General features: G+C 37.2%; 1 non-coding gene across 1 annotated transcript; it reads left to right on the top strand.

Moving 5' to 3' along the window:
- Positions 1 to 8,883: 8,883 nt before the first annotated feature.
- LOC127742962 (small nucleolar RNA R71) lies at positions 8,884 to 8,991 on the top strand. Its single transcript, XR_008004306.1, has one exon. It is a non-coding gene; the product is annotated as a small nucleolar RNA R71 (small nucleolar RNA).
- Positions 8,992 to 11,891: the final 2,900 nt, after the last annotated feature.

Raw genomic sequence — 11,891 nt, 5'->3', positions numbered from 1 at the left:
TACAACAACATTGGAACCAAACTCATAGCGACAGGGATGAAAATTCATAGTAGCTAATAAAAATTAAAAACAAAAACAAATAAATAAGCAAAAACAAATATTTACAATAACCAATAATAAGGCACACGTTTGTAAGATTAGTGGATAAAATCCACTCAATTAAGCACAAGATGTACCATGAAATAGTGGTGCATCGAATCTCCCCACACTTAAATATTAGCATGTCCTCATGCTAAGCTCAAGAGAAACTATAAGAGTGAAGAGGAATGGTAGGATGTATGAAATGCAACCTACTTATATGAATGCAACTACATGCAAAAGGCTTTTACCTACTTGGTGAAAAGTAAACAAATCCTTCAAGAAGAAATATGAACTGTATCTTACTAATTCAAATCATAAAATAAGGTACAAGTAAACTTGCAAAAGAAAATAGCTCACAAAAGCCGGGAACAAGGAATCGAGCATCGAAACTTCACTGGAGGTGTATACACTCTAATCGCTCAGGTGTTTAAGGTTTGATTCTCTCAATTCTCTACTAATCTTGCTTTCTAAGGCTTGCTCTTCTTCTACCAATCAACAAAGAATTAATGCACATATACACATATCAAGAGGTCTTTTAAGGGTTGTAATAGGGTTAGGATCAAGGTAGGATTGTATTTGGTCAAGTGGACTAGAATCTGAATCCTTAATTAACTTCTGGTGCACGAAATTGTGATCATCAACAATGGCGCCAATAGGCTTGGTACTCTCAAACGTGAACCATACTTTGTCACAACTCCACACAACTAACTAGCAAGTGCACTGGGTCGTCCAAGTAATACCTTATGTGAGTAAAGGTCAATCCCACGGAGATTGTCAGCTTGAAGCACGCTATGGTCACCTTGTAAATCTCAGTCAGGTGGATTCAAATGGGTTATGGAGTTTTCATAATTAAAAGATAAATAAAACATAAAGTAAAGATAGAGATACTTATGTAATTCATTGGTGAGAATTTCAGATAAGTATATGAAGATGCTTCATTCCTCTTGAATCTCTGCTTTCCTACTGCCTTCATCCAATCCTTCATACTCCTTTCCATGGCAAGCTGTATGTTCAGGTTTCACCGGCATCAATGGCTACCTCCCGTCCTCAGTGAAAATGGTCCAAATGTGTTGTCACCGCATGGCTAATCATCTGTAGGTTCTCGATCATGTTAGAATAGAATCCAGTGATTCTTTTGCGTCTGTCACTACGCCCAACACTCACGAGTTTGAAGCTCGTCACAGTCATCCCATCTCAGATCCTACTCGGAATGCCACAGACAAGGTTTAGACTTTCCGGATCTTAGGAATGGCCGCCAATAATTCTAGCTTATACCACGAAGACTCCAATCTTTCGGAATGGAGGCTAAGAGATACACGCTCAATCTTAAGTAGAACAGAAGTGGTTGTCAGTCACGCGTTCATAGGTGAGAATGATGATGAGTGTCACAGATCATCACATTCATCAAGTTGAAGTGCAAGTGAATATCATGGAAGAAGAATAAGCATGAATTGAATAGAAGAACAATAGTAATTGCATTAATACTCGAGGAACAGTAGAGCTCCACACCTTAATCAATGGTGTGTAGAAACTCCACCGTTAAAAATACATAAGTGGTGAAGGTAGGCATGGCCATGAGGCCAGCCCCCAAAACTTGATCAAGAGATCAAAAGATGATCAAAATATGAAAATACAATAGTAAGAGATCATATTTATAATGAAACTAGCTACTAGGGTTTATAGAAATAGGTGAATGATGCAGAAATCCAATTCCGGGCCCACTTGGTGTGTGCTTGGGCTGAGCACTGAGCTTTACACGTGTAGAGACTTCCCTTGGAGTTAAACGCCAGCTTTTATGCCAGTTTAGGCGTTTAACTCCAACTTTTATGCTAGTTTTGGCGTTTTGACTTCAGAATAGGGCAGAGAAGGGGCATTTGAACGCCAATTTGCGTTGTCAAAACTCGAGAAAAGTATAGACTATTATATATTGCTGGAAAGCTCTGGATGTCTACTTTCCTACACAGTTAATAGCGCACTGGTTGGAGTTCTGCAGCTCCAGAAAATCCACTTTGAGTGCAGGGAGGTCAGAATCCAATAGCATCAGCAGTCCTTTGTCAGCCTCTGAATCAAATTTTTGCTCAGGTCCCTCAATTTCAGCCAGAAAATACCTGAAATCATAGAAAAACACACAAACTCATAGTAAAGTCCAGAAATATGAATTTTGCATAAAAACTAATAAAAACATCCTAAAAAGTAGCTAGATCCTACTAAAAACTACCTAAAAACAATACCAAAAAGCGTATAAATTATCTGCTCATCACAACACCAAACTTAAATTGTTGCTTGTCCCCAAGAAACTGAAAACAAAATAGGATAAAAAGAAGAGAATATACAATGAATCCCATAGTATCAACAAAACTTAGTCTCAATTAGATGAGTGGGGCTTGTAGCCTTTTGCTTCTGAACAGTTTTGGCATCTCAGTTTTTCCTTTGAAGTTCAGAATGGTTGGCATCTATAGGAACTCAGAATTTTAGATAGTGTTATTGATTCTCCTAGTTAAGTATGTTGATTCTTGAACACAGCTGTTTTATGAGTCTTGGCCGTGGCCCTAAGCACTTTATTTTCCAGTATTACCACCGGATACATAAATGCCACAGACACATAACTGGGTGAACCTTTTCAGATTGTGACTCAGCTTTGCTAAAGTCCCCAGTTGGAGGTGTTTAGAGCTCTTAAGCACACTCTTTTTGCTTTGGATCACGACTTTAACCACTCAGTCTCAAGTTTTTCACTTGGACCTGCATGCCACAAGCACATGGTTAAGGACAGCTTGATTTAGCCGTTTAGGCCTGGATTTTATTTCCTTGGGCCCTCCTATCCATTAATGCTCAAAGTCTTGGATCCTTTTTACCCTTGCCTTTTGGTTTTAAGGGCTATTGGCTTTTTCTACTTGCTTTTTCTTTTGGTCTCTGTATGAGCCTCAGATTCCTTTAGTTCCTCATTAGGGTACTCCTTACTGAATGGTGGACGTTCCTTGAGGTCTTCCTTATTGGAATTTTCATCCTCCTCCTCTTTCAAGGTTTCGGCCATTTTGATTACATCAATGGCCTTGCACTCTCCATTTGGATTTTCTTTTGTATTGCTTGGGAGAGTGCTGGGAGGAGTTTCAGTGACCCTTTTACTCAGCTGGCCCACTTGTGCCTCCAAATTTCTAATGGAGGATCTTGTTTCAGTCATGAAACTAAGAGTGGCCTTAGATAGATCAGAGACTATGTTTGCTAAGTGATAGGCAAAATTGTGATTTACTCTTTTCATAACTCGAACAATTATTAGCAATGGCTCCAAAAACTTGGTGCACACTACTATGGTTAACTCACATTCTTCACAACTTCGCACAACTAACCAGCAAGTGCACTGGGTAGTCCAAGTAATAAACTTTACGTGAGTAAAGGTCGATCCCACGGAGATTGTTGGTATGAAGCAAGTTATGGTCATCTTATAAATCTCAATTAGGCTGATTCAATTGATTATAATGGTTTTTGAAAATAGTAATAAATAAAGCATAAAATAAAGATAGAGATACTTATGTAAATCATTGGTGGGAATTTCAGATAATTGTATGGAGCTGCTTTGTTCCTGTTGATTCTCTGCTTTCTTACTGCCTTCCTTCAATCCTTCATACTCCTTTCTATGGTAAGCTGTATGTAGGGCATCACCGTTGTCAATGGCTACTTCCCATCCTCTCAGTGAAAATGGTCCAAATGCTCTTGTCACAACACAGCTAATCATCTGTCGGTTCTCGATCATGTCGGAATAGAATCCATTGATTCTTTTGCGTCTATCACTACACCCAACAATCGCGAGTTTGAAGCTCGTCACAATCATTCAATTCCTGAATCCTACTCAGTATACCATAGACAAGGTTTAGACTTTCCGGATTCTCAAGAATGGCCACCAATAATTCTAGCTTATACCACGAAGATTCTGATTAAGGAATCTAAGAGATATTCACTCGTTCTATGGTAGAACAGAAGTGGTTGTCAGTCACGAGTTCATAGGTGAGAATGATGATAAGTGTCACGGATCATCACATCCATCATGTTGAATTGCAGTGAATATCTTAGAACAAGAATAAGCTGAATTGAATAGAAAATAGTGGTAATTGCATTAAAACTCGAGGTACAGCAGAGCTCCACACCCTTAATCTATGGTGTGTAGAAACTCCACCGTTGAAAATACATAAGTGATGGTCCAGGCATGGCTGAATGGCCAGCCTCCACAAAAGACATATGAATTCGAAAATAGGGAAAAGGACCCCTAGTACAATAGTAAAAAGTTCTATTTATACTAAACTAGCTACTAGGGTTTACAGAAATAAGTCTTAGTGCAGAAATCCACATCCGGGGCCCACTTGGTGTGTGCTTAGGCTGAGCTTGAGCTTTACACGTGTAGAGGCTTCTCTTTGAGTTAAACGCCAAGTTGTGATGTGTTTTGGCGTTTAACTCTGGTTTGTGACGTGTTTCTGGCGTTTTACTCTAGAACGCAGCATGGAACTGGCGTTGAACGCCAGTTTGCATCATCTAAACTCGAACAAAGTATAGACCATTATATATTTCTGGAAAGCTCTGGATGTCTACTTTCCAATGCCGTTAAGAGCGTGCCATTTGAAGTTTTGTAGCTCCAGAAAATTTATTTCGAGTGCAGGGAGGTCAGAATCCAACAACATCAGCAGTCCTTTGTCAGCCTGAATCAGATTTTTGCTCAGGTCCCTCAATTTCAGCCAGAAAATACCTGAAATCACAGAAAAACATACAAACTCATAGTAAAGTCCAGAAATATGAATTTTTCATAAAAACTAATGAAAACATCCCTAAAAGTAGATAGATCCTACTAAAAAGTACCTAAAATCAATGCCAAAAAGCGTATAAATTATCTGCTCATCACAACACCAAACTTAAATTGTTGCTTGTCCCCAAGCAACTAAAAATCAAATAGGATAAAAAGAAGGGAATATACTATAAATCCCAAAATATGAATGAATATTAGTTCTAATTAGATGAGTGGGACTTGTAGCTTTTTGCTTCTGAATAGTTTTGGCATCTCACTTTTTCCTTTGAAGTTCAGAATGATTGGCATCTCTATGAATTCAGAGTTCAGATAGTGTTATTGATTTTCCTAGTTACGTATGTTGATTCTTGAACATAGCTACTTTTATGAGTCTTGGTCGTGGCCCTAAGCACTTTGTTTTCCAGTATTACCACCGGATACATAAATGCCACAAACACTAGCACATGGTTAGGGACAACTTGATTTAGCCGCTTAGGCCTGGATTTATTTCCTTGGGCCCTCCTATCCATTGATGCTCAAATCCTTGGATCCTTTTTACCCTTGCCTTTTGGTTTTAAGGGCTATTGGCTTTTTCTGCTTGTTTTTTCTTTTTCTTTTATATATTTTTTTTGCCACTTTTTTTTCGCAAGCTTTTTCTTTTTCACTGCTTTTTCTTGCTTCAAGAATCAATTTTATGATTTTTCAGATCATCAATTACATTTCTCTTTTTCATCATTCTTTCAAGAGCCAATAATTTTAACATTCATAAACAACAATATCAAAAATATGCATTGTTCAAGCATTCATTCAGAAAACAAAAAGTATTGTCACCACATCAATATAATTAAACTAAATTCAAGGATGAATTCGAAACTCATGCACTTCTTGTTCTTTTGTATTAAAAATATTTTTTCATTTAAGAAAGGTGAAGGATTCATGGAATTTATTCATAGCCTTAAGATATAGTTGCTAAATACTAATGATAATGTAGTAAAGACACAAAATAGATAAACATATAGCATAAAAACCAAAAAATAGAGAAATAAGAACAAGGAATGAGTCCACCTTAGTGATGGTGGCATCTTCTTCTTGAAGGACCAATGATGTTCTTGAGCTCCTCTATGTCTCTTCCTTGCCTTTATTGCTTCATCCCTAGTGATTTTGGTGCTCCTATCCTTAGTTGCTCCCAATAGTTGTATGGAGGAAAATGTATCCCTTGAGGCATCTCATGGATTTCTTGATGAGGGAATTCCTCATGCTCTTGTTGAGATCCATGAGTGGGCTCTCTTGATGTGTAGTCAAATGCTCTACTATTGAGCTATGGACCCTTGAGATGAATCTCTCAATCTCCCATGACTCAGAAGTGGAAGCAATTATCTTCCATTTCCTCTTTCTTGAGGTTTCTCTGGCCTTAGGTGCCATCAATGGTTATGGAAAAACAAAAAAGCTATGCTTTTACCACACCAAACTTAGAATGTTGCTCGCCCTCGAGCAAAAGAAGAAAGAATAGAAGAAGAAGAAGAAGATATGGAGGAGAGGGAGAGAGAGGTGTGTATTCGGCTAAGGGGGAGAAGAGAGGGTTGTGTTATGTGAAAATGAAGAAGGATGGAGGTGTTTATATAGTGGAGGGAGAGGGGTGTGGTTCGGTCATTTAGGGTGGGTTTGGGTGGGAAAGAGATTTTGAATTTGAAGGTAGGTGGGGTTTATGGGGAAGAATGGATAGGGAAGAGTGTTATTTGATTGTGTGAAGAAGAGAGAAGGTGAGTTGAGGTAGGTGGGGATCCTGTAGGGTCCACAGATCCTGAGGTGTCAAGGATTTATCATTCCTATACCAATTAGGCGTGTAAAATGCCCTCTGTGTGCAATCTTGGCGTTTAACGCCTGATTGATGCTTGTTTCTGGTGTTAAACGCTAGCTCTATGCTTGTTCTGGGCGTTTAACGCCAGTCTGCAGCGTGTTTCTGGCGTTGAACGCCAGTTCCATGCTTGTTTCTGGCGTTTAACGCCAGCTCTCCTTAGGGTGTAATCCTGGCATTTAAACACCAGACTGCTGCTTGTTTCTGGCGTTCAATGCCAAATTCATGCTCTGTTCTGATGTTGAATGCCAGCCAGATGCTCCTTACTAGCGTTTAAACGCCAGTAAGCTCTTCCTCTAGGGTGTGCTGTTTCTTCTGCTATTTTTTATTCTATTTTTAATTTTACTATTTGTTTTGTGACTCCACATGATCATGAACCTAATAAAACATAAAAGAACAATAAAAATATAGATAAATAAAAATTGGGTTGCCTCCCAATAAGCGCTTCTTTAATGTTAATAGCCTGACAGTGAGCTCTCATGGAGCTTCACATATGTTCAGAGCATTGTTGGGACCTCTCAACACCACACTTAGAGTTTGAATGTGGGGGTTCAACACCAAACTTAGAGTTTGGTTGTGGCCTCCCAACACCAAACTTAGAGTTTGATTGTGGGGGCTCTGTTTGAATCTGTATTGAGAGAAGCTTTTCATGCTTCCTCTCCATGGTTGCAGAGGAAGATCCTTGAGCTTTAAATACCAGGTAGTCCCCATTCAATTGAAGGACTAACTCTCCTCTGTCAACATCAATCACAGCTCTTGCTGTGGCTAGGAAGGGTCTTCCAAGAATAATGGATTCATTCTCATCCTTCCCAATGTCTAAGATTATGAAATCAGCAGGGATGTAGAGGCCTTTAACCTTTACCAACACGTCCTCTACCACTCCATAAGCTTGTCTTATTGACTTATCTACCATCTCTAATGAGAATGTGGCAGCATGTACCTCAAAGATTCCTAGTTTCTCCATTACAGAGAGTGACATAAGATTTATGCCTGAACCCAGGTCACACAGAGCCTTCTCAAAGGTTATGGTGCCTATGGTACAGGGTATTAAGAATTTACCAGGATCTTGTTTCTTTTGAGGTAAAGTTTGCTGAACCTATGTATCTAGTTCACTAATGAGCAAGGGAGGTGCGTCTTCCCAAGTCTCATTACCAAATAACTTGGCATTCAGCTTCATGATAGCTCTTAGATATTGAACAACTTGCTCTCCAGTTACATCTTCATCCTCTTCAGAGAAAGAATAGTTTTCAGAGCTCATGAATGGCAGAAAAAGGTTTAAAGGAATCTCTATGGCCTCTATATGAGCCTCAGGTTCTTTTAGGTCCTCAATAGGGAACTCATTCTTGTCTAGGAGATGCCCCATGAGGTCTTCCTCATTGGGATTCACGTCCTCCCCTTCCTCTCTAGGTTTGGCCATTTTGATTATGTCAATGACCTTGCACTCTCTTTTTGAATTCTCTTCTGTATTGATTGGAAGAGTACTAGGAGGAGTTTCAGTGATTTTCTTGCTCAGCTGGCCCACTTATGCCTCCAAATTTCTAATGGAGGACCTTGTTTCACTCATGAAACTTAAAGTGGCTTTAGACAGATCAGAGACTATATTTGCTAAGTTAGAGGAGCTCTGCTCAGAATTCTCTGTCTGTTGCTGAGAAGATGATGGGAAAGGCTTGCTATTGCTGAGCCTGTTTCTTCCACCATTATTAAAGCCTTGTTGAGGCTTTTGCTGATCCTTTCATGAAAAATTTGGATGATTTCTCCATGAGGAATTATAGGTGTTCCCATAGGGTTCACCCATGTAATTCACCTCTGCCATTGCAAGGTTCTCAGGATCATAAGCTTCTTCTTCAGAAGATGCCTCTTTAGTACTGTTGGATGCATTTTGCCATCCATTCAGACTTTGAGAAATCATGTTGACTTGCTAAGTCAACATTTTGTTCTGAGCCAATATGGCATTCAGAGCATCAATTTCAAGAACTCCCCTCTTCTGAGGCGTCCCATTACTCACAGGATTCCTCTCAGAGGTGTACATGAATTGGTTATTTGTAACCATGTCAATGGGTTCTTGAGCTTCTGCAGGCGTTTTCTTTAGGTGAATGGATCCACCTGCAGAATGGTCCAGTGACACCTTAGAGAACTCAGATAGACCATAATAGAATATATCCAAAATGGTCAACTCTGAAAGCATGTCAGAAGGACACCTTTTGGTCATCTGCTTGTATCTTTCCCAAGCTTCATAGAGGGATTCACCATCTTTTTGTTTGAAGGTCTGAACATCCACTCTAAGCTTGCTCAGCTTTTGAGGAGGAAAGAACTTAGCCAAGAAGGCCGTGACTAGCTTATCCCAAGAGTCCAGGCTATCTTTAGGATGTGAGTCCAACCATGTTCTAGCTCTGTCTCTTACAGCAAAAGAGAAAATCATGAGCCTCTAGACTTCAGGATCTACTCCATTAGTCTTAACAGTCTCACAGATCTGCAAGAATTTAGTTAAAAACTGATAGGGATCTTCTGATGGAAGTCCATGAAACTTGCAGTTCTGTTGCATTAGAGCAACTAGTTGAGGCTTCAGCTCAAAATTGTTTGCTCCAATGGCAGGGATTGAGATGCTTCTTCCATCAAACTTGGAAGTAGGTGTAGTATAGTCACCAAGCATCCTCCTTGCATTATTATTTTCGGCTGCCATCTCCTCTTCCTTTACGAAAATTTATGTAAGGTTGTCTTTGGATTGTTGTAATTTAGCTTCTTTTAGTTTCCTTTTCAGAGTCCTTTCAGGTTCAGGATCTGCTTCAACAAGAATGTCCTTGTCCTTGCTCCTATTCATATGAAAAAGAAGGGAACAGAAAATAATAATAGGGATCCTCTTTACCACAGTAGAGAGATTCCTTTATGTTAGTAGAAGAAGAAAAGAATAGAAGAGGGAAAAGAGGAAAATTCGAACTCAAAGAGGAAGAATGGGTTCGAATTTTAAGATGAAGAGAAGTGTTAGTAAATGAATGAATAAATAGAAAGAGATGAGAGAGAGGGGTTTTTGAAAATTAACTTAAAAGAAAAATATTTTTGTTTTTATTTTAATTATTAGTTAAAATTCGAAAATTAAGAAAAAGAATAAAATAAAAATAAAAATTTGAAACAATTAGTTAAAAAAAAAAGAATTTTGAAAAAGGGCGAAGAATTTTTGAAAATTAGAGAGAGAAAAGTAGTTAGGTGGTTTTAAAAAAGATAAGAAACAAACAAAAAGTCAATTAGTTAGTTGAAAAAGATTTGAAAATCAATTTTGAAAAGATAAGAAGTTAGAAATGATATTTTGAAATCAAATTTTTGAAAAAGATATGATTTGAAAAAGATATTTTAAAAAGATATAGTTGAAAAAGATATTTTGAAAAAGATTTAATTTTTAAAATTAAAATTGATTACTTGACTAACAAGAAACTAAAAGATATGATTCTAGAATTTAAAGATTGAACCTTTCTTAACAAGAAAGTAACAAACTTCAAATTTTTTTGAATCAATCACATTAATTGTTAGTAAAGTTTTCGAAATTTTGAAATAAAGATAAGAAAAAGATTTTGAAAAATAATTTTAAATTTCGAAAATCATAAAAGAAAAATGAAAAAGATTTGATTTTTGAAAAAGATTTTGAAAAGATAGGATTTTTAAAATTGAAAATTTGACTTGACTTATAAGAAATAGTTATGTTTTAAAAATTTTTGACTAAGTCAACTCAAATTTTTGAAATTTATGAGAGAAAAAAGGAGAAGATTATTTTTTTATTTTTGAATTTTTAATGATGAGAGAGAAAAATATATAAATGACCCAAAACATGAAAATTTTGGATCAAAATACATGATGCATGCAAAAACACTATGAATGTCAAGATGAACACCAAGAACACTTTGAAGATCAAGATGAACATCAAGACTTATTTTTGAAAAAACATTTCAAGAAAAGAAAAACATGCAAGGCACCAAAACATAGAAATTTTTAATGCTTAGACACAATGAATGCAAAAATGCATATGAAAAACAACGAAAAAACACAAAACAAGAAAATTTAAAGATCAAACAAAAAGACTTGTCAAGAACAACTTGAAGATCATGAAGAACACCTTGCATGAAATTTTCGAAAAAATGCAATTTTTTTTAAAAACATGCAATTGACACCAAACTTGAAAATTGACATTAGACTCAAACAAGAAACACAAAATATTTTTCGTTTTTATGATTTTATTAATTTTTTTTTGAATTTTTCGAAAATTAATTTTTGGAAAAACGAAAAAGAGAAAAGATTTTTTTGAAATATTTTTGAAAACTTTTTGAAAATAAAATTACCTAATCTGAGCAATAAGATGAACCGTCAGTTGTCCAAACTCGAACAATCCCCAGCAACGGTGCCAAAAACTTGATAGGCAAAATTGTGATTTACTCTTTCCATAACTCGAACAATTCTTAGCAATGGCTCCATAAACTTGGTGCACACTACTATGGTTCACTCACATTCTTCACAACTTCGCACAACTAACCAGCAAGTGCACTAGTCGTCCAAGTAATAAACCTTACGTGAGTAAGGGTCGATCCCACGGAGATTGTTGGTATGAAGCAAGCTATGGTCATCTTATAAATATCAGTTAGGCTGATTCAAGTGATTATAATGGTTTTCAAAAATAATAATAAATAAAGCATAAATAAAGATAGAGATACTTATGTAAATCATTGGTGGGAATTTCAGATAAGTGTATGAAGCTGCTTTGTTCTTGTTGATTCTCTGCTTTCTTACTGCCTTCCTTCAATCCTTCATAATCCTTTCTATGGCAAGCTGTATGTAGGGCATCACCGTTGTCAATGGCTACTTCCCATCCTCTCAGTGAAAATGGTCCAAATGCTCTTGTCACAGCATGGCTAATCATGTCGGAATAGAATCCATTGATTCTTTTGCGTCTGTTACTACGCCTAACAATCGTGAGTTTGAATCTCGTCACATTCATTCAATCCCTGAATCGTACTCAAAATACCACAGACAAAGTTTAGACTTTTCGGATTCTCAAGAATGGCCGCCAATAATTCTAGCTTATACCGCGAAGATTCTGATTAAGAAATCTAAGAGATATTCACTCGTTCTAAGGTAGAACGGAAGTGGTTGTCAGTCACGAGTTCATAGGTGAGAATGATGATGAGTGTCACGGATCATCACATC

The sequence above is a fragment of the Arachis duranensis genome, chromosome 1 (genome assembly GCF_000817695.3).
Source record: "Arachis duranensis cultivar V14167 chromosome 1, aradu.V14167.gnm2.J7QH, whole genome shotgun sequence".
NCBI classification, from domain to species: Eukaryota; Viridiplantae; Streptophyta; class Magnoliopsida; order Fabales; family Fabaceae; genus Arachis; species Arachis duranensis.
Note: the sequence above shows the minus strand (reverse complement) of the source record. Positions and strands in the feature narration are given on the sequence as shown.